This window comes from Choloepus didactylus, chromosome 14 (genome assembly GCF_015220235.1).
Source record: "Choloepus didactylus isolate mChoDid1 chromosome 14, mChoDid1.pri, whole genome shotgun sequence".
Classification (NCBI taxonomy): domain Eukaryota; kingdom Metazoa; phylum Chordata; class Mammalia; order Pilosa; family Megalonychidae; genus Choloepus; species Choloepus didactylus.
In genome coordinates, this window is record NC_051320.1 from 20,424,974 (window position 1) to 20,448,771 (window position 23,798).

At 37.3% G+C, this 23,798-nt stretch overlaps 1 long non-coding RNA gene across 1 annotated transcript in view; it reads right to left on the reverse strand.

Moving 5' to 3' along the window:
* LOC119509311 overlaps positions 1-23,798 on the reverse strand; it is a 596,159-nt gene that overhangs the window by 326,682 nt on the left and 245,679 nt on the right. The gene's annotated exons all lie outside the window — the stretch shown is intronic.

The following is a 23,798-nucleotide window of genomic DNA, read 5'->3' on the forward strand; positions in this document are numbered from 1 at the left end:
GGAAACTTGTGCTTTTCTAAGATCCTATTTAAAAATGAAAGAGCAAAACAGACTATGGAAAAATATTCTCAATATTATACCCAACAAAGGTATTGTATCCAGAATATATAAAAACAACCCAAAAATAAAAAAGAGAAAATCCAGTAAAAATGGCAAATATATGAAACAAATGCTTCACAAAGGAAGAAATACAAAAGTCAATAAGCTCATGAAAAGGGGCTCAATATCATTAATCACTAGGGAATAGAAAAGTAAAAACACAATGGCATACCACTACATTACCACTAGAATGGCCATAATTTTAAAAATCGACAATTCCAAGAATAGATGAAGGTGTGGCACATCAGGAACTCTGCTGGAAGAACTGGAATTTACAATGTGATAACCTCTTTGGAAAACAGTTTGGCAGTTTCCCATAAAGTTAAACATAAACTTCCCACATAACTGTGCAAAATTACACCTCTATGTATTTAACCACAAAAAGACCAGATCAAGAATGTTTATAGTAGCCTGATTAGTAATATCCACAAACTGGAAACCCAAGTGCCTAAACTGTAAACTTGCACAGTTGAATACTAGTCAGCCATAAGAAGAAACAAAGTATTGGTAACAAAAAACATGGATGAATCTCAAAAATATGCTGAGTTGAGCACAAAAGAGTATATGCTATATGATTCCATTTATATGAAGTTCTAAAACAGGAAATACTGATCTATAGTGATAGAAATCAGATCTGTGATGGCTGGGGATGGAGGGATCCCCAGGAAAGGGTACCAGGGACACGAGAAGAGTTTTGGATGATTAAATGTTCTATTTCTTGATTAGGGCGGTGGTTATATGTATATGATTATACACATGTCAAAAGTCATCAAACAATTCACTTAAAATGGGTGCAGTTTACTGCATGTAAATTATACTGCAAAATATACATTTAAAGAATCCAGTGGATACTTTACTAATATGTTTTACTACGTGAAGCATTTCATAGTGAGTAGATATGCTATGGATTCAGTCAGCCATTTCAGTGGAAGTCAGGACTGGAAATGTAGTTATGCTGGAAGGATCTGTGGAAAAAAACCTTCTGTCTGATGGTTTGGATCCCTGTGAATGGCATGCAAAGCTGTAAGGTTTCTTTGTGAAATTTATATGAGCAGAACCACAGGCAGCCTGCAATGAAAGGGATGAACTGAGGGAAGATAGATTTGAGGTGCAGAACCATGGAAACTGAGGTCTGGACCCAAAGAAATCTCCTAAAGCTAAGACAGTGTGCCCACCCACCCCTGTGTGCAGAAAGGGCTGGTCGCCCTTACACTTGGAGGGGACAGGAAATGTGCCCTGGTGCTTGGAGGGGGCGGGCACTGCATGCCATTCTTCAGGAAGAGTGCTGTCACTTCAATGCTCAGAGATGGTGGGGTCTGTGCCCCAGGGTTTGCAGAGAGCCTGACCATAATCTTGATGCTTGCAGAGGGTAGAGCCTTCACCATTGTGTTCAGGGAGAGCATGGCCATAGCAGAAACACTTGGAAGGGATGGGGCTATCACTTGATTGGGCCCAGAGGACAAAAACATGGTTCCATAAATGACTCTCAGAACTTAAAATCAAATGGAGTTTTCCCTGCTGGGTTTCAGAATTGTTTAGGAGCTGTGACCCTGTTTTCCTTCCAATTTTTCCCTTCTGGAAAGGGAGTGTTTATCCTATGCCTGTCCCTCCATTTTATACTGGAAGCAGATAACTTGTTTTCTAGATTTCACAGGTCCATAGACAGAGAGTAATTGTGCCTCAGGACAGAAAACATCCATAGGCAATTTTGGTGAGACTTTGTACTTAGCATTGCTGGTGAAGTGACTTAAGTCTTGTGGGATGTTGTGATGGAATGAAATTCCGTCATGTGAGAGAATGTGACTTTTTGGGGTCCAGAGGGCAGATTTTGGTGGTTTGGAGTTATGAACCCCAGAAAAACATGTTCTTAAATTTAATCCATTCCTGTGGGTGTGAACCCATTATAAGTAAGGCTTTTTGATGAGGTTATTTCAGTTAAGGAGTAGCTCATCTCAATCAGGATGGGTCTTAATCCTATTACTGGAGTCCTTTAAAAGCAGAATGAAATTCAGAGAGAAAGCCACAGGAAGTAAGAAGCGAAAGGTCAAGAGATCCCAGAAGAGAAAGAAGAGACCAGGAGAGGCCACCATGTGCCTTGCTATGTGAGAGAGGAGCCAAGGACCAAGGATCACCGGCAGCCAGCCCAGAACGTCAGTCTTCAGGAAGAAAGCATCATTACCTTGATGAAGCCTTGATTTGAACTTCCCCCAGCATCCAAACTATGAGCCAATAAATTCCCATTAAGCCAACTCATTTCATGGCATTTGCTTTGGCAGCCAAGAAACTAAAACAGATGAAATTCCAATTCATCAGTTTTATGTTAATACTTTCTTTATTCTGTTTATGAAAGCTTTAGCTATTATAAGGTTGTAAATGTAGTCCCCTATGCTTTCTTCAAGAAGTAGTTTAAGATTGTATGTTTATGTCTACAATTTGTTTCAAATAAATTTTAGTGTATGGTGCGAAGTAGGGTTTGAGGCCTATTTTTTTCACACTGATATCCAGTGTTTCCAACACTATTTGGTAGAAAGATTTCCTTTTCTTCCATTAAATTATTCTTGTACTTTTGTAAAAAATCAATAGACCCTTTAAATACTTCATCTGTTTCTGGACTCTATATTCTTGTCTACTCATCCACTGTTTTTGTCCTTATAGTAATATCACATTATTTTAATTACTCTATTTATTAGTTTCATATTGCTTTGGGGGTAACAATTTACTACAAAGCTAACATCTTAAAAATAACACAAATTTATTATCTTACAGTGTAGAGGCCAGGAAGTCTGAAGTGAGTACAACTGAGCTAAAATCTAGGTTTCGACAGAGTCCTTCTGGAGGCTCCAGGAGAGAATCTGCTTCCTGGCCTTTTCCTGCTTGCAGCTGCTCTCCACAGCTCATGGTCCCCTTCCAGCAATAGCTGGACCCAGCCTCTGCTGCTGTCATCACTTCTCTCACTCTGACACTCTGCTTTCCTTTCATAAGAATACTTGTGGCCTACCTAAATGATCTAGGATAACCTCCCCACCTCAAAATCCTTAACTTAATCACACCTGTAAAATCCCTTTTGTCATGTGAGGAAACATATTCACACTCTAGGGGATTAAAATATGGGTATCTTTGGGAGGCCATAGTTCTGCCTACCACAGTCCACCTATGGTCACCAAAGATCCATGTCTCTCCCGCAAACAAATTACATTCACCCCATCCCAACGTCCCCCAAAGTCTCAACACATTACAGCATCAACTCAACGTCCAAAACATCATCTAAATTTCATCAGGGCAAAAGTCCTGAATCTTATCATGTAATTCAGATATGGATGAGACTGTGGGTGGGATTCCTCCTGGGACAAAATTCTTCTTCGCTGGTGGACCTATGAAACTAGAAAACAATTTATCTTTCCCAAAGTACAATGGCAGGACAGACATAGGAGACCAGCTGGAGACATTCTTGCTCAAAGACGGGGGAAAGTGGGAGGAAAAAAGGAGTCACCAGTCCAAAGCAATTTTGAAATCCAGCCAAGCAATCTCCATTAGCTTTCAAGGCCTGTATTTATAGTTAAGTCTCAAAATACGGCAACGTAGTTCTGCACCTTTGTTTTTTCCTTTTTAAGATTGTTTTGGCTCTTCCGAGTCCTTGACTTTCATTTAAATTTTGGAGTCAACTTGCTAATTTATACTAAAAGAAGTCTATTGAGATTGATATTGGGATTTTGTTGAATCTGAAAATTTGGGAGAAAATACTGAAATCTTTATAATAGCGAATTTTCTAATTCATGAATATATTATATACCCTCATTCATCTATGAACTTAATTTTTTTTTACAATATTTTATAGTTTTACTTGCACAGGTCTTATATATCTTATGACAAATTTATCCCTTAGTTTTTATACACTTTTATATTATTATAGATGGCATTCCATTACATTTTCAATTGTTTGAGCTAGTGTATAGAAATACAATAGTTTTTTTCTCTTATTTTTGTTATTTCTTTTTCCCCTCTATTGGTATGTTAGTTGTACATTCTTTTGCGATTTATTCTTTTAGTGGATTACCTAAAGGATTTTGACCTGCACCCTTCACTTATTAGGGTCCAATATAAATGAGAACTTTTGTGACTTTCCTCATGATTCTAGGACCTCCATTTTCCATCTGTCCTCTCCTACCTTTTAATATGTTGTCATTATTTGTTTTAGTGATGCATACCTTTTAAACTTAACAAGCCATTGTTGCTCTGTGTAATCAATGTTGATTTAGACTTGCCCAAGTATTTGTTGCTTCCATTGCTCATCTCACATAATTTTCATTCTTCCTAATGCACTCCCTTTAGTATTTCTGTCAATGCTGAGCTGCTGGTGAACTTTGTGTTTATTTTTCTGGAAGCATTTTTGTAGAGTCTATATTTTTGAAGAATGTTTCCTCTGGTTATGGAAATACAGGTTGGCAGTTTTTTTTCATCTGTCACTTTAACGTTTTGGAATAGGTGTCTTCTGGCTTCCAGGGTTTCTCTTAAGAGGTCACCTGACAGTCTCACTGCTGCTTAGAAGGTAACCTGTCTTTTTTTTCTTGCTACTTTTAATATTTCCTTTTGTCTTTTTTTTTTTTTTTTTTTTTTTTTGGCAAACGTGCAATGGTGTAACTTGGTGTGCCTATCTTTGTATTATTCCAGCTTAGTTACATAGAGCTTTCTGAATTCATGGTATGATGTCTTCATCAGTTTTGGAAATTTTCCAATATGACTTCTGCTCCATTTTCTTTCTCTTCTCCTTCCAGGAATCCAATAAACATATGTTAGACCTTTTCACAGTGCCCCATATCTGCTTTTAAACTCTACTGAATGCTCTTGTTAGTTATATCACTTCACCATTTTAGAATACCCATTTGATTATTTCCTATAGATTAGTGTTCTCTAATACAACTCTGTCTCTTGTCAACTATTTTATTTAACATATTAATCATAGTTTTATTTAAAGTTCATGTTTGATGACTCCAATGATTGTGTTACCAGAGAATCTGTTTTTCTGGCTTATTTTCCCTCTTGTTCCTGTTTCTGGCTATGTAGTACCATTTCCAATTTATCCTCAAGTCTTACCATCTTAGGGCACTTCAGCCTGATATCCACCTGCTGGCATTTGCATCTCTTTGCCCTAGTGTTTTCTCTGGCAGCCAGAGCTCTTCTCTCTAGGTCTAGAACCTTAAATTCTGATTCTTTTTCATTTTTATGAGTGTTCTAATTTTTTTTTTAGTAGAAGCATTGGCCTACTGCAAGGGGTTCTATCATAATCAGAAGCAGAAGATTCTTTTGCACATTTTTAAAGTAAAAAAACTGTAATACAATGAAATAATTTGTTAAATTGAGTTATATTTTTATTGGGTTGAGAGATGCACAATTCTAAAAAAAATTAGCAGAGACAAAGAGATTGTTCTGATATTGCAATGTTTAGAACATGTAGGGACTATAGAGCTGCTATGAAGAGAACATTTAAAAAAAATGGTTCCCTCATTTATTGATTTAAAAAATAATTACTGAGTGCATACTGTGTATGCAACACTGTGCTGTAGGATCACAGCAGCAGAATACATTCATGCCATACTTTGTTACACAAATGGGCCAGGATTTGGGTTCTAGCTCCGCCATCTGGTTTTGTGACAATGGCAAGTTAATGCACCTCTCTGAATCTCAATTTTTGTCTGCAGAAACTCAGGGTTGGGCCTGACCATTTCTAAGATTCCTTTCTCCTTTCTCTCCCCCTAGATCATAAAATCCATGAAGCCAATGCCCAAGGCTGTCTTGTTCATTGTTACATCCTGAGTGTCTAAAATAATGCACAGCACTCAGTAAATAGTATTGAATAATTTAAGGAATATATATTTACATACATTGTTTTGTTTGTGAATTAATTTGCATAAGTGTGTATATATATTGTTGTTATGGGTTGAATGGTGGCCCCACAAAAGACATGTCTACATGGAAGCTGTAAAGGTGACATCTGGAAATAGTGCCTTGAAGATGTAATTAAGTGAAGGGTCTCAGATGAGATAGATCATCCTGGATTAAGGTGGGCTCTAAATCCAATGCAAGTGTCTTTAAAAGAGATGAGAAGTGGAGAAGATAGAGAAGATGGCCACGTGACAATGGAGGCAGAGATTGGAGTTAGGCTGCCACAAACCAAAGAATGCCTGGAGCCTCTAGCATCTGGAAGAGGAAAAGAAAAATTCTCCCCCAGAGGCCTTGGAAGGAGTGTGGCCCTGCCAACACCTAAATTTCAGACCAATGCCCTCCAAATCGGCGAGACAATGAATTTCTGCTGTATTAAGCCACCAAGGTTTTGCTAATTTGTTACGGAAGCACTAGGAAACTAATACAACACATGAATAGCACATTATCTCTTAAATATTTAAATCTGTGACCTTGCCCAAGCCCATTTCATCTTTTTATGTCTGTTTATGTCTCCTGTTGACGTAGATTTTAGTCCATTTATGTCATCTTTTTTTTTACTACTGTTCTTTTTTTTGTCCTTAATCTTCACATCTGTATTTTACAATTGACCAGAAATGATCAAAATTCTCTGAAGTTCTAATCAGTCACTTTTTAGGAAGCTGAATCGTGGAAACATGCTTAGAAAAAAGCAAACATTTTATAAGAATCCTTTTCGACTAACAACCTTTAGCATAAACATATGTTATACCAAGAGTTTATTGTCACTACATCTACGTACCTTGCATAAGCAGCAACTTTAAAAATATGGCTGATCCTTAGCTTCGAAAGGACTGCCTACCACTTATATTCCAACCAGCTGCTATGAAAGAAATAAAAGCATTACTAGCCCTGCCACACCTTCAGCCTCTTGTCTCCAGGCTCTGGGCTTAGCTGCAGGATTCCCATTAACACTAATGGGAGTTCCATGCACACATCACCTGGAGAACAGACCCCTCGATGTTTGATCATTATCTTCCTAGACAGGTAGGAATGGCATCAATCAGGTACCCAGCTTAGTTGCACAGTATGTACTATTAAAGGCATCAGGGCAATAAAAACACAGCTTTCTAACACTTTCTTTATAAAAGACTAAGAACGTGCAGAACAGCCAAAGGAGAAGATTTTAAAAGCATACAAGGACCACATGGCTTTCCTCATATCTTTTTATAATTACATCTGACCTAAAACTGAAGCACACACATGATTTCCTTTCTAAGACAGCCATAATGGGATCATAAAAACAAGTTTCATTATATAAAATGGATTTGATTTACTATAAAATAGCCAAATAGTATAAAGACGGTGGGGGTTAGAAATAGAGAGAGATTGCTTGACCTCTGTTTTTTTTCCTCTTAATACTTTCCCACTTCACCATTAGTAAATCAAACGTTTTTATATGGTTGGAGAGAAAACAAAATGAGAGTTTAGTACTAATATGCGGGCCCCCATCATGTTGGAAGGAACACCGTGAAAATAAAGACCTGTTTTGAATACCAATATGGTGAACACATATACATTAGTAAACTAGGGACAACGTCAAAGTGAAAAGGAAAGAAAGAGTGAAGAGCTTGGGGTAAGGGAGCTTGTCTTTGGGGCTGTGACTTTACTGGCTGTGTAACTGTGGATAAATTACCTCACCTTTTTGAAATCACTTTTCACTTAAAAAATGAACTTAAAAACACCAGTGTTGCAGACTAATTAAGAGACTTATATGAGGCATCCAGCATAGAACAGGGAAATTAGTAAATGCTTAAACAATAGTGACTGTTATTAATATTCTATGTATATGTATAGTTATTAACTAAAAAAGGAGTATGGCAGCATTATAGATAGTTACGGATAAGAATCCCATCTCTGGCACAAACTAGCTTTATGATTCTGGGTGACATTTTTTGTTTCTTTTTAATTATGCCTTTTCTACATGTTTATGGTGTATGTGTATTATGTATGGTTATATATATACCTACACATATACATAAAATAGTCATATATTTATGTATATCAATATATTAATGTATAAGTATGTATATTATATAAAATATTTATGCATACATATTCAAATATATAGAAATACTTAGCTATATACAATTTTATCACCAGCTCATATTTTATGTCTCACAGTTTTAACTTCATATCTGAGTTCAGCAAAATGGCTGGTTTGCTGAATTTGAAGTCACAACCTCAATATATTATCTTGCATAAGACCTACAATAAGGAATCTCAGCCACAGGCAACAGCCTTTGGTAACTGATCTCTCTCTAGGTACGTATGGCCACCCCATAATATGCCATTGTGGAGACCTGCAACACACAGTAGGGGGGTCCAGTTTCAGGAAAACCGCCCATATACAAAACAAAGGGCTCAAAACAGTATCTGATACATAGCACACACGCAATAATTATTAATAATCATATTGTAAAACACAAAAGCAATGTTTTTTGTCTGAATTTGTACACAATTTTAGTCAACAAGTTTTTAAATAACTACCAAGTTTCACAGTGGTGAACAAAGACAAAAGGGTCTGGTAGGGAAACAATCAAAAAACCTATAATCAACTCAGTAAACAGGGTCTAGAAGGTGAGCAGGGGATGGGGAGCTGTCTAGAGGGGGAATCCAGAAAAGCCCCGCTGAAGTGGGGACATCTGAGCTGAGACCAAAACAAGGAAAGCCTCAGGGAAGGTCTAGGAGAGGAATATTCTAGTAGAGCAAAAAGGCCCTGAGGTGGAGAAAGAGTCTGAAATGCTGCCTCTTTTTAGTTGTATGGGAAAATGTTTAACCAACTTTTGTTAGTAAATGGACACTTTTAACTTGAAAATTAAAACAGTCTCCTTAAAGAAAAAAAAATAAGATTTGAAAATCAGCTCTTGTCCGGGATTTTTAACAAGGTGTGAATTCTCTCTCTTACAAGCATTTTTATGTGGCTTGGGGCCAAGTTCACATCTTCCTGTATACACTATGGAAGTGTGGAAAAGATGTCAGTCTGGTACAGCAAAGGAGGCTTCTCCCCCCGTTTGTACCAAATATTGCTAATGAAGGGTGCATTCTGTTCTTTGCCATAGGCTTATGGAAAAGAAATAGCATCAGCTCTAAATATAAAATCATGAAATATATAATATTGCATAACAGTATCTAAGTGATGGATTCAGATAACATTTATTCTTCTTCCTTAGTCTTTTGGCCAAGTCATGTAAGTAACAGTGGCAACTTTTCGAAGGAACAAAATAGAACTTCTCCATCAAATAACTACATGAGAAGAAAATCATTCCAGATAGGAATACAGGGCCATTTTAAAAAGTGCATTTCACAAAATGTGTTAACAGAGACTCAAGGTTATTTTGAGGACTCATCATTATGATACCTCTATTTCCTTCCTTCTAATATCTTAGTTCTTCATCCTGGTGCTACTAATTCTTTGAGTTTTCTTTGATAAATACAGCAGGACTAAAGTCCTGAGACCTGGCTGAGATGGAAATTAAGCATCTCATTGTGTCCCAGGAGTTGCCAGGCCATAAAACAATTTTCTCAGCCCCAAATCATAATCTCATCATCATGTATATCACATTTGCATGATTCTAGCTTTGCTACATATTGTTGCATTTGGTTTTGTCAACAACTTACGAACTGGTCCTGATTACCCCCATTTCACAGATGCTAAAATTGAGGCTCAGAGAAATCACCCAAACTTGTCCAAGTTTACACCACTTGACAAGTGCAAAACCGAGTCATAACCCGCGAGGTTAGATCCTGTGCTTTCTTTTACAATATGGCCACATCCAATGATAATAATTTCTTACACTTGACTGTGCCTTGCCATTTTCAAAATGCTTTCAAAAATATGACTTGATGTTTATACTCTATAAATTAAAACAGCTAGCTTATCTGCTTATCTTACAGCCGAGAGCACAGATCCAGTGAGATTAAGTCGATAGGTACCTACCATGGTGTTTCGACTTCCTGATAAACCCCTGCTCCTTCTGTTTGCAGGAGGCTCCCTCAGAGAGGACAGAGGGACTAAGGCTTCCCCTGGCCTGTGACGTCGAAGACTTTCCTCCCCAGCTCTACAAGGCCCCCTTCTTCCCTGATCCCAGATGCAGGGCTTTGGGGCATCATGAAACTGTATCAGAAATGTTCTCTGGATCAGGAACCCCATGAGCTGTTTCCAGAACAGGGAAAAGAGTTCAGTGGTCAACTACATTTGAAAACTTCTATGTATTAAAACTCCAATTGTGACATTCACAATTTACTTCACTTATAAGAAAGTTGTTTAAATTCATCTAAAATAGCACATTCGATCTGAGAAAATTTCAGACCAGTTTTGTAACATCTGAAAACTTATTAACAAGATGTGAAACACTGGGCTACTCTCTGGGTAGGAAGGTTGGAACCACAGGAAAGATGAGCCCTGTGAGTAAAATGAGGAACGGGGCACCCACGGCCAGGCTTTAGGGTGGCCTGGAGCACCAGAGCCTGCTGTCACCTTAGCTCCTAGCAGGGGGGCAGGGGGAAGTGAGACAACCGCTTCTGAAGATTAATTTTAGGTTTGGTGGGACATTTATATAATTTTATGGTATTTAAAAAAAAAATTTAATAGGACAAAAGCCACACTAGAAAATCATGGGCAAGAACAGCTAATTTGGAATATAAACACATTAAAGTGGGATCGGTCATATTTGCAGGGAAGTCTTTTATTTTCTTCCTCTCCTTTCCTCCCATTCTTTGTTTTTCTTTTCCTTTCCCCTCCTCTCCTTTCTTCTCTCTTCCATCCTTCCCTCCTTTCTTTTTTCTTTACATTTTCATAATGTTTTTGTCAATCAAAGGCAAATCCCCCAAATTTAGTTCATTTATTCAACCATGTTTACTGTCCCTAAAAATGAGACTGTAAACTGCAAAATATAACTGAACCCCATCCATGTCCCAAGAAACATAATTACAAGAGTGAGCCACAGGAGACTTCAGTTATTACAGGGATTTATGAGGGAAGTGACTAATGAACAGAGGCGGAAAATAATTTATAAAATTGGCCAGCGTGGGATAAGCAAGGAAGCTACTCATCCCCATTGACAATGCACCTCTCTTAGTAACTGCTGCTGTTTCGTATTTTATAAAGAGAAAATCAATATCCTTACATGAAGCTTAAAGCAAAAGCTCATTTAGAACATACCCCAACAATTTAGTGGATTGATACCAATATTGTTTTAATTTTCAGCCTCCTCATTTTAATGAAATTACTAAAGGAACATACAAATAATTGAGTCAAAAAATAATGAACTATTGATTCTTTTGTTGTGAACTCACTCCGTGCCTCGACATATACTCTGAGACCATAATGTATTATATGAGCAAATTATAGTACATGACACTGAATGTGAAGAAGAAATGACAGCTACAATTTTCTCATTAAAACCTACCTAAAACAATGTTTGCATTCAGAATTAATCAAGTCTTCTTAATATGTCCTAATTTTATGATACTAACTGCCATGGTAAATCTATAGAGGATATAAGCTAGAAACTCCTTGCTGTCACTCAGAAATTTACCAATCTTTCCTTGATGATTTTGAATACACAATTAAAAATGTAAAAGATGTAGAAGAAAATACAAAATTTCTGCTGAAATTATAGCATGCTCTTCTCCAATCTTCACCTGCCTACCTAGTTTCAATGGAAACAAATGGAGAAAGGAGAAAGATATTTTTTAATCCTCCAATCATGTACTAACAACAAATTTTGAAGCCTGCTGCTTAAAGTGGTTTATTGTTTAATTTTGTGTTAAACAAATGGCCTTGTACCTGGGAATCTTCCCTATCATTTCATTTCTGCCAACTTTTGCCTTAATTTAATTCAGCAAAAATCTGGCATCCATCCAAAGAGGGTAGTAGTATGTGGTTAACAGATTTAAAGTTCACCAACCAATATGTGCACTTACAGGGCAGAATGTGAAAGGATATTGATCATTATTACCTTTTGCTTTCTCTTTTCTTTCTTTCTTTCTCTCTCTCTCTCTTTGCCAATTATTGCTTTGTGTGTAGGGAAGTACCCTTTGAACTGAAACATTTTTCTCCTTTCCCCTTTCTTCGTTACAAACATCCAAGCTTTCTTAAATTTCAAGAGTCCAGAAATATACCTGAAATAAAAACTGTTTCTCTTTATGCCATTATCAAGGGGCTTTCAGAGTATCTTTTTCCAGTGATTCCTGGGTCTTTCCACATAGGCTGTCATTTTAAGGTAAAAAATTTGCAAGGACAGTCGCACCATCTGTCATCAACTGGGTTCCCTGACACCCAGAGTTGCTCTGAAATGGCCAGCGGCCTCCTGCATAACAAAGACCTTGCCCCTTGGCTTTGTTTGTTCTTTGACCTGTGCAGAGTCCTTCAAAAGGGGTTTACTGCAACCATTTCAGACTGCTTTTAAGGAGCAGGTTTTCCTAAGGAAAAAAAAAATTATTTATGCTTATAGAAAATTTCAAATGCTCTGGCCTTACTTGTAAGCAGATAGAATAAATCCTAGAAGAATTTTGTTCTTAGCTTTGTTTCTGTGATCCCTGAATGAAGACTTACTTAGCATTATTTTTTTCCTTTCTGTTTTTTGAAAGTTTCTTTAAGATATAATTTAGATGTTAAACAAGCCATGTATAAAGCCAGAGTGTGTAGGTTAAATGTAACTGGGTCATTCAAATACTGGAGCTATTTCATAAGAAGTGAAAAAAAAACACCCTCTGACCAACACAACGCCGATGCCTCTTGCAGTGGAAGTCAAAAACAAGCTATTCTCTTCGCCATGTCAAGCACCACTTACGACTTATAAATACAATACTGTACAATCATACTGTAGGTCACTAGTGCCCGAAGAGGAATTACAGTGGCGGCTCACAATATTTATGAAAGAACCACAGAAAAAAAGGGAAAATGTCAACTATTGAGAAACGTTTTTTACTTAGAGATGGATACTCTCATATGCCTGACATATAAAGACACAAAGCTGAGGCTTCTCTTTCTTTACTTTGCTGTGTTTGTAAAACATGTGTTCCGAAACTTAGCGAAATCTAAGTTAGACTTCTCTTTTAAGATAAACTGAGGTTTGAAAATTAGGCAGATCATTGTTAAAAGAAGCTGCAGCCATTTGCCCGGAATGAATGAATAAATACAAAAGGATATTCCCTCTGTCAACATAATTAATGGCAAGATTTTATGAGGTTCATTTAGTCCCCAAGACGTAGTTATATACAAAACATGGAGTGTGTGTTTATGCACGCATAGTATAAATATGTAAAAGTCACATCATTAAATCTTTTATATGTCTGTATTCATAATACACAAAGCTGTTTTTAAATTATTTAAAGATCTATTCTCTCTTCCATATACATTAACACTAATAAGAGTTGCTGCCAACATCAAAGGAAAGCTAGACCCCTAATTAGAGTTCCAATCTGCCCTGACAGTCACATTGCACAGCGAACAAATTTGGAATAAGTTGAACATTAAGGGAACTAATAATCAGTCCTCATCCTCAACTTCTGATTATTCCAAGAGTCCATTGATTTCTCAACAATAAAATGCACCCACTTTCCATCACAATTTGTACTGCAAAATTTCATGCAAACAATTCACAAAGAAAAGAGAACAGTTAAAACAGCCAAGCTGTCAAGTCTTTATATGTTACGATACGGGACAGGTTACAATAGCTCCAGAAATTTTAAATAGATCTAAATTTTAGACTCTTTGCTTGGACCCCTTTGATTATCATTTTGAACATATGCATGAGGTCTTTCAAATGGCAAAATCCCTGTTGGAATTCTTCTGATTACATATGAGACCATTAATGGGAACTTTCTCAACCTACCAGAAATTGTGTGAGATGCCGAGAATACAAAGAAAGCATACCATTGTTGCCTTCTTGTTGCTAAATGGTTAAAGAAGGAAACAACTGAACAGAATATAATTAAGTATATGGTGAGAGCTATTTCTAAATTACAAAGCAATGTATGCAAATGTTTAAAGGTCTCAAATGAAAAAATAAATTTGACTTTAATTTGACTGCTACTTTAATTTCTATGGCTTGAATAAACTCTTTAAAAATTGTTTTCTGACAAATTTCAAACATCAACAAAAAGACAAAATAGGATAACGGATCCACATTTCATACCTAAAAATGATCAAATATCTGCTAAGGGTCCAAATGAAATTGATTTTCAAATGTCACACTTAAAGGTTGTTTGAATCAGGGCCAATTAAGCTCCACACATTGAGATTGGCTGCTATGTCCCCAAAGTCTCTTTTAATTTATAGGTCTTCCTCTTTCGCAATCTTCTTTTATCCCCCTTGCAATGCAGTAGGTATAGAAACTGGGAATTGTATTCCATAGATTTTCCCCTAGTCTGGATTTTTCTCATTGCATCCATGTAAGTCATTTTTTGGAAAATTCTAGGGTACCCAAAACATTCTGAAAATTGTTAGATAAGTGTAAAGAATCACCCATTTGTCTTGTTTTTCCAGTATGAAATATCTGATCATAGAAAGTTCTCCAAGGAAGAATTATAGCCAATAAATACAGAAGAAATGGCAGATTTAGAAAAATCAACATTTTGAAACCTCTATTCAGATAATGTATCTAAGCTGTAATTATCAATAGCTGATAAAATCAGTACATGAGAAGTGGATAGGGAATTTTATAATGGATGGATGAGCCTGACAACATCTGAACCCACTGATTAACATTAACATCCCCAAACTGGGGCAAGGAGAAATTCCATGCCTTGTGATGTGATACAAGGAACTACATAGCATCACCCATGAAGTTTTCTAGCCAATGAATTATTCATCAGAATTGAAGCAAGTCCCTTGATCAAACTATCATTTTACAGTAAATATGGAGGATGGGAGAGCATGTTAAATAACATCATAAAAATAACCTAGCTTCTTCAACAGAAAAATACCCTGAAAGATACTGGGGGAGGAGTAATTGTTATATATTAAAACACACCTAAGAAATGTAACAACAAAAAGCAGTTTGAAAATTTTGGGGGATCCGGATTCAAACAAATTGACTATGAGAAGCCATTTTTGAGACAGTTGGGAATTGTGACCATGAAGTGATGACATTTAGATGACACTGAAGAATTATTAATTTTGTTACTGTGATCATGGCACTGTTTATTTTAAATTCTAATTTGTTAGAAGTACACATTGAGGTATTTATAGGTGAAATATGTGGGATATCCTTTAAAATATTCCATTAGCAGGAATAAGAGTAAGGGGGAAGCAATAGAAGAAATAAGATTGGCAAAATGTTGATAATTACTGAAGATAGCTGGCAGACATATGGGGTTTCATGTGTATGTTTGAACATTTCCATAATAAGTTGTCTTTTTTAGAAAAGATAATCATTTGTTTTTTAACCAGCGCTTTCTCTGATTGATGATCTAACCCGAGATTAAGAATTAGGTTGACCAGACCGAAGGCGTGACTCTTCCTAGAGGGACCCTTTCATGATTGAGAGGAAGTGGCACAACCATCCCATTGGGGAAAATCCCCCAACTGTGCCATGGTCCTTGTGTCTGGTTGTGTGGTCCGTGCACCAGCTCCAGGTAATACCAATACCTGAGGACGTTTTTGAATTGGAGAATCTCTGATCCCACATTTTACCCAATGAATCAGAACGTGCATTTTATACACATTACCCAGTTGAATCCTATCCACATTAAAAGTTCGAGACTGCTGTAAATTCCACTCTCCTCGTGGATCTTTTCCCATTCATTGTTTACTGTTTTTACCATATGTCTGATCTTCCCTTTTCACTTGGTGCTCTTTAACAGTATATAAACAAGCTCAAATCTCTCCCATCTTAAAAAATAAACAAACACACCTGTCCCCAATTCTTTCCTGAACTAGCATGCCTGGCTATCATGAGAAGCACATGTACCCTTATACCAAACTCCACCCCTTTGCTTAAACTTAAGCAGGCTTCTATTGCCTGCAACCAAATAGAACCCTAACCCATCAAGAACCCATCATTTGTTATCTCACTCTCCATTTTCAATGAAATTTTATTTGTGCTCACACAGTTTCTACTGCTGTCCTCAAGCTGAGAGCTTCCAAATCTATTTGCTCCTCATAACCCCATCTCCCCTGGTCTAGAGATCCACAACTCCTTGTTCCACGACAACTCCCTACCCAATATATCCAAAACTGAATGCATTATCTTCTTCACTAAGCTTTCTCCTCTTCAAGCACATTCAATTTTATTTTATAACAGCACCAACCACCAAGTCACTCTGCTCTGAAAAGTGAAAGTCATCCTTGACCTTGCATCCACATTGCTGCCATAGTTTGAACTTAAACCATTTTTCACTCAGATTAATCAACACCCTCTCAAAGGATCTTGCTGACTCTCATCTCACCACCCTCTGGTACTTTATCCATAGTGCCCACAGGCCCATCCTCATAAAAGGTAAATTAAATCAGTTCTTTCCTGATTCAAAATTTCAAAATACCTGGCAGGACATACAGTCCTCTGAGGTTCCTGCTTGCCACTGCAGTGTCATTTCCTGCCAAACACTGACAGTCAATCCTCTAGACAGATAAACCCAACTACCTATGGTTCTTCTAAATTTGCTGTGCAGATTCACAGGGCAGGTGGTTGCCTCCTCATGAACTGACCCCATCCCGAGCCCACCAAGCAAACCATTACTCCTCCTTGAATAACCCATTCAAGGGTTTTCTCCTCAATGAAATGTTTGTTGACTCCTTGGGACAATACCACTTGCAACCCTCTTCACACTACTGCTGTACAAAGCTCATGTGTAACTCTTGAATAAGACTTAATAAAAATTATTTGTTTAAAATGCGGTCGCAGTTGACTTGTCTGGGGGAGGGTGGCGGCCGGTTGCTAAATCCTAGGCTCCCAGGATTGCTCCGAGGGTACCGGCGGCGGGGGCTCTTTCCCGGAGGCGAGGGCGAGGCGGGGGACTTGGCCAGGTCCCCGGCGGGAGGCGTGCAAAGTATGGAGGGCGGCGAGAAAGGAACAGGCGGGACACGTTTCTTTTAGGATGAAGAAAACCAAGAGAGTTTATTAGGGGAGAGTACAAGCTTATATCGGGCGGTTTAGAGGGCGGGGTAGCTGTAGAGGTTAAAGGCTTGGATTGGTTCTGAGAGGGCGCGGAGGTTGATTGAAAAGGGGCGAGAGTTGCTCCCGTAACGGTGTCCGGCAACAATGTATGCGCACCGGTGGTGATGGGAGTTGCACTGGCATCGGGGAGTGTCCGGGCAAGATAAGGGGGTGGGGAAAAGGCGGTTCCCTCCGGCAAGCCTCCCCTAACAGTGGTGTATTTTGGGTGAGGAAATGGGGCCTGCCTCCGGCCTCACTTTCCCAGGCCCAGGGGGCTGTAGAGGGCGCTGTCGCCCGTGCCCACTACCCTCCCCAGGGGTGGATCCGGTCCCCCAGCCCAGGCCCGCCAAGTTGAAGCACGTAATCAGTGTCCCGCATTAAAACACCTCCATTTTTGGACAGCAAACTTTCATTCAACGGACGATTCTTTACTGAGCTGGTAATGTTTCTGCATATCATTCATAGTATTCTGCATTTGGTCCCTGCTACCTCGACTCCTTCCAGCTGACTGACATTGAGTGGATCGTTTAAATTTTCTGACTCTAGAAGAATATCACAGCATTCTTCTAAGGTAAAAAAAAAAACACTTTTTTTTACTCTATAACATATCATATAATTTGAGATATCTTTATTATCCTAATTACATGACCTTGGGTAAACATGTAACTATTTTAGTTACTTTCCTCTTGCATAAAATGACTGGAGGATGAAATGAGACAATGTATATAAAGTGCTTAACATATCACATGATTGGTTATTATTATTGATTATAACAGTACATACCATTATAATATGATTACTAATAATTCAGTCCTTTGAGAACTTAATCTGTAAAGTTTTACATGACCTATCAGTGTCTGGGAATAGTTTAAAATATTTTTATTGACCTACTAATATCTAATGTAGGTTTCATTTCAATGGATCACAGCTAACTGTACAAATAAGGTAGAATTGGTCATTAATAGACAAAATAGATATTAATCACATGACAAATCTTTGTTTAATAAAAGACATTGTAATATCTGGTGACTGAATGTAGCATCCTCTGGAATTCACTGGTCTTTAATCTTCTCTCCCTAGTCAAATTATCAAGCTTTATGGACACATTACTCAGTATGTTAGCAGTTCTGCATATTTTGGTGACACCAAATCTCAAACACTGCCCTGATACTTAACCCTTCCCCCCCCACACACACACATACATGCACACACACACACACAAGCACACAACAAAACTATCACTACTAAATCTCTCTTCGCAATAGCAATTCCTATATATCAACAAAATCTGTGAAGATTATATATATGTTTTTCTAAAACAAGGCTGGACAGGGAATTCAGGGGAAAAAACAATGGGAAAAAAGAAAGTCCAAACAGATTTCCCAGTTTTGCTGCTTTAAAAAACATGCAGCTATACAAGCATAATGCTGACTATGAGGAGGTTAAAAAACATCTACTTTATTTTCTTGTTTTTAAATACTATTTGTCTAGCATAATGGAGGTAAATACCATGTTTTCTGAAATATTTATTTTCAGAGAACAGTTTGCTCACTAGAATGTCAGCTATAGTTTTTAATCTGCATTTCTCACTGATTAGTAAGTTTGCATATTTAGGACTTATAAGATGGCCACCATCAGAGGAAAACATAAACAAATAATACAAGGGTCAAGATGCTCTTGAGATCCCACATGGAAAAAGAATCTATCTCCAAATAGAGGAAATTTGTATAAAAACACTGCATAGGAGAGAATAAAAATATATACGCAGGGCCCCCCTGAGGAGCTGGGGGAGAATGCAAAGTGTCGGACTTCCTCACCTGGATTGTTGCTGATGTTCTCACCAACACTGGGACTGGTGGTTTGATGTGCTGAGCCCTCTATCATGGAACTTGCCTTTATGGAGCTTGTTACTGCAAAGGAGAGGCTAAACCTGCTTATAATTGTGCCTAAGAGTCTCTCCCTGACTACCTCTTTGTTGTTTAGATGTGGCCTCTCTCTCTAGCTTTAGAATTGTCAAAATGCTTTCAGTTACATCGATTCCTTTTAATTCTAGTTATTTGATTTATGCTCTTGAACTCTGATTTCTAGTTCAGAACTTTATAGGGATTTATAAGTCTGTTTTGATAAATGAATCTGGAATAATACTGTTCATTCCATTATGCCTTTCATTTTAAGATGGTGGGGGTGACTTTGTATTTGGGACATGAATTCAGCGTGGCTTTTAGAATGCAACTTGATTTATGGTTTGGATGCCTTATCTTATAAACAAAAGAATCAAAGAAAGGGCTTCCAAACTGTGCAGATGATTCTCTTTTCACAGAGTTTTGTTTTGTACAATGTTCTGAACTTGGGCTTTTTTTAAGAAAAAGAATACTTGGAATATTCTGTGAAATCTTGTGGTTCTGTGCATATCATGTGCATTGTTCTGGGAAGGGTGTCCAGAGGATTGATCAGACTCTCAAGAGGGACCGTGCACCTGTAAAAGTTTGCAAATCCCTACCATACATCCTTCCTGTTGGGCATTCATGCAACTATACCTAGTAGCAGTGTCCAAAAGCCATGATCCTGCTTCATGCCTGAAGTCCTTCAACATGCCCTACCATTCTTCCCATGAAAAGCATTATATATTACTTTAAAACGGGTTATCCCAGAAGGTATTAGCTACTACAGGTCAGTTTGTGTATCTCTTTACAGTTTCAAAAAACTTCAAAAATTTAATCCTTAAAATTTACGCCCATTTTACAGATGAACAGAGGTTCAAATACACGCAGCTCAAAACTCACAGAACGTGGCCTCAAATCATCTCAACTGATCTAACTTGAATCCTCTTTTCCACATCAGATGTTTATCAAAATGTTCCTTCGAGGAGAGGCTAAACCTGCTTATAATTGTGCCAAGAGTCTCCCCCTGAGGGCCTCTTTGTTGCTCAGATGTGGCCCTCTCTCTCTCTGTCTAACTAAGCCACCTTGGCGGGTGATCTCGCTGCCCTCCCCCCTACGTGGGACCTGACGCCCAGGGGTGTAAATCTCCCTGGCAACACAGGATATTACTCCCTGGGATGAATCTGGCCCCAGAATCGTGGGATTGAGAACATATTCTTGACTAAAACAGGAAAGCGAAATGAAACAAAATAAAGTTTCAGTGGCAGAGAGATTTCAAATGGAGTCGAGAGGTCACTCTGGTGAACATTCTTATGCACTATATAGATATTCCTTTTAAGGTTTTAATATATTGGAATAGCTAGAAGTAAATACCTGAAACTATCAAACTCCAACCCAGTAGCCTTGACTATCGAAGATGATTGTATAACAATGACGCTTACAAGGGGTGACAGTGTGATTGTGAAAACCTTGTGAATCACACTCCCTTTATCCATTGTATGTACAGATGAGTAGAAAAACGGGGACAAAAACTAAATGAAAAATAGGGTGGGGGGATGATTTGGGTGTTCTTTTTTACTTTTATTTTTTATTCCTATTTTTACTGTTTCTGGTATAAGGAAAATGTTCAAAAATAGATTGGGGTGATGAATGCACAACTATATGAAGGTACTGTGAACAGTTGATTGTACACCATGGATTATTGTATGGTATGTGAATATATCTCAATAAAACTGAATTTAAAAAAACAAACAAAAAACACTGCATATGATACTTTTACTCGACATTGGTAAGAAAAGTTCAAGATCTCCATTTATTTAACAGCAGACAGAAAAACATACAAATCATCACTTCTCATCCAGTATGTCCCAATATTTAAATTACAAAAATCCCATGGAAATCAATTTTTCCAATTCCATAATATAAATTAGTACCATGTTAGTTGAGACAGGAGAGCAGAAAGGGAATTGTCTTTCTCTGTAAGGATTCCTGTCTCCACTTAAGTAAACAACTCACCACATAAACATCTGACCTAATAAATAGATAAATAATAGATACTTATGTACATTACTAAATAGCATCTGTAAAGTATAGATTATTCACTTACTATGGCAGGGTTCTACTAAATGGTGGTGCATTTAAGTGTTGTTTTTATAGATTATTTATAGTGTGTGGAGAGTCTGAGAACGGAAGTTCTTTAAATAGCGCTGCAGCTCACTTCCAAATGAATGAATACCTTTCTTTTCAATCCATGGCTTCAACTACTGTTCTAAAACCACATGTGGGGAAAGGATACTACCTAATATCTGCCTTTGAACTTAGGTGAGAGAGGTTTTAAAAATCGCTTGCGAGTTACCTGATGACCGGAAAAACTTCTTATTGTTTGAAATGAAGTATCTTGATAGCTATCTTATTATCTTGTGGGTTCTTAATTTGTTCTAACACTACTAGATAAGAGACACAAATAATCTGCAAAGACAGAAGAAAATGAAAGAGTAAATTGATGTAATGGAGAAAACACATAGCACTATGGTTGGCATCACATAAGTGCTAAAATAAATGTTATCCATTATAACTGTTGATGTTATTGGCTCATTATAATATTTTCAGTGGAATTAATTCCATAAATTATCAATTATAGCAACTGCCTGCTATATTACTTTCAGGCAGTTCTAAAATTAAAATAATGTGAAATGTTTTTCTTCACTTCTGAGGTGTTTGAGATTAAAAAAAAAAAAGTGATATCTGCTCCAGCATACTTTGGCAGATTTTTAAAGAAACTTGACTTATCAAAATTATTTCCTAAAATATTTTCCAAATTTTAACATACTAAGCAAAATGATTGTTATGTGTATACTGTTTTTGTTTATTAATATGTTTACTATTTATTGTTATCATGATTATTAGTTATTGGTCAAATTATCAAGCACTAGAGTTTTTTTAATTTCATACATATATTTTTGGGGGGATATTGGGGTCCGATTTATAATTTATGCTCTTTTTATAGAACTAGCAGCATATTTTTTTTATTTCACAGCATTATAAATGTTTATAGTTATTTTGCTGTTGCTTTTATGGCATATTATGGATAAAGTCTATGATTTGTTTGGTGCTGAGTACTTCATTTTGGATCAAGCTATGCTTACAACATTCTGATGAGAAATTACCATCCCATGTATCAAAAGTCACTTCATAGCACTGCTGTTTGGCATGTTCTACAGGGCCAAAAAGATCAGTGCTTTTATCAGGTGAGGTACAAATCATGCCAAAACCACATCCTATAGGGCTCTACCTGGTAACAAAAGTATTTCATAGAAAGACTAACACAGACTAACAGTTATTCTTTTTTTTTTTTCCTCATGAATCTAAATTGAACAAGATTATTTGGCTTTTTGTTCTATTAATGTTATCTTCCATCTTACATTGTTTCATACCCCACCCCTTCCCACTATCACCGCCCTTCGTGCACTCACACACACACACACCCACGCCCATACCTCTCTAGAGCTGATCTAATGAAAGAGGACGTTATGTGATGTAACTCAACACAGCAGAAAAACAAGGGCTCTTTTACCCTAATAAGGTAGAGTTTTTTTTGTTTTTTTTGTTTTTTTGCTATCAAAAGGATAACTTTTACATATTGCTTGGTTTGCTTATTTTGTTTAAAGTTCTACCCAGAGTTCAGATCACTGAGAGGGTTTGTCTTCCTCCACCCCTGGCCTCAGAACATTGAGCTGCCCTTCTCCTCATATCCAGCAGTGGAACTGGCCGGAGCTTGGAAAAACTAACCATCAGGGAGAGGTTAAGAGGAACACGGGGCGATGGTGCAGAAGAGAGGGTCTAAGGAAGACTCTCTGAGCTCACCTAGGAAGGCACATGGGATAACCTTGGGATCCTGCAGGAAAGCTCGGGGTCCATGCACTGAGCTCAGAGACAGGTGGAGTAGAGTAGTGAACACCCAAATCACGTCTATCCTGGGGATTTTCTCTAAATTGGACTATTTTATTGAAGCTGAAATTAAATAAATTAAAAAAAAAAACCTGGTTGACCCCTTGAGAATTTTCTGTAACTGTTTGTCCAGAAAAGGGAGGACACCCTTTTATTCTTCCCCTTTCCCCCTCAATTACCTGTGGACACCTAGTTCTCAATAATGCGGAAGGCAAGAAGAAAAGAAAGTAAGAATTGCATTTTAGACCAATCCACCAAAATCTTGAATTAACTCTGCCCTTTTCCTTCTATAATATTAGTGGTAGCAACTGGGTTATACTTATAAATACATGAAACACCTTAAAATTGAAACTTAACGGACCTTATTAACACATTATATTTGCCATTCATTATTTAAATTATTAACTTTATAATGTATTTATCTAGTCTTTAGTATTTAGCTAGTATTTTTCTTGAAAACTTAAACTCCCTATAGGTTTTGAAACTTTATGAGCATTACTAAATTATAGATTCTGCATTTTTGGCAGTGTTTTCTTAAACCAAACAATGAATTCTCTAAGTAGCATTTTAGATGTGTTCATGTGTGGGAGGAAAACTATATAAGCTAATGCAAAATATTACTTGCAGTGCTTCAAGTTAGGGAATTTATTTGGAACCCTTTGAGCACTTTGATTATTGGAGATATTTGCAAAAGACCAAATTTGAGATAAATATAGGTCATTTGATAAAACAGCCTTATGAATAGTTAAGAACTCTTTAGCCAAAGTTAGAGCTACCTAATATTACCTTT